The sequence below is a fragment of the Oryzias melastigma genome, linkage group LG2 (genome assembly GCF_002922805.2).
Source record: "Oryzias melastigma strain HK-1 linkage group LG2, ASM292280v2, whole genome shotgun sequence".
In the NCBI taxonomy this organism is placed as follows: domain Eukaryota; kingdom Metazoa; phylum Chordata; class Actinopteri; order Beloniformes; family Adrianichthyidae; genus Oryzias; species Oryzias melastigma.
In genome coordinates this window covers 21,292,865-21,293,194 of record NC_050513.1, presented here as the reverse complement: position 1 = coordinate 21,293,194, position 330 = coordinate 21,292,865, and the positions used below count along the sequence as shown (strand labels likewise).

The 330-nt window shown below is 41.5% G+C and overlaps 1 protein-coding gene across 3 annotated transcripts in view; it reads right to left on the bottom strand.

Moving 5' to 3' along the window:
- LOC112144669 (LIM and calponin homology domains-containing protein 1) overlaps nucleotides 1–330 on the bottom strand; it is an 80,250-nt gene that overhangs the window by 13,783 nt on the left and 66,137 nt on the right. The window lies entirely within an intron of this gene.

Here is a 330-nt window from a genome sequence, read left to right as displayed (position 1 = left end):
CATCCACCATCCATCCACCATCCATCCATCCATCCATCCATCCACCATCCACAATCCATCCATCATCCATCCATTCATCCATCCTCTGAATCTGCTACCAGCTACCGTTGGGTGAAGGCTGGCTACACCCTGACCAGGTAACCAGTTCATTTCAGGGCCAAACTTATGTGTTTAATCAAAAGTAGTGCTGCCACAAACAGTTATTCTAACAGTCGACTAATCGTTGATTATTTTTACACATTGGTCGACTAATTGGGTCATTCGCAAACTGGATGTAAAACACACATCTTAACCATCATTAGCTTTAAACTAACTAAATATAAAGACAAT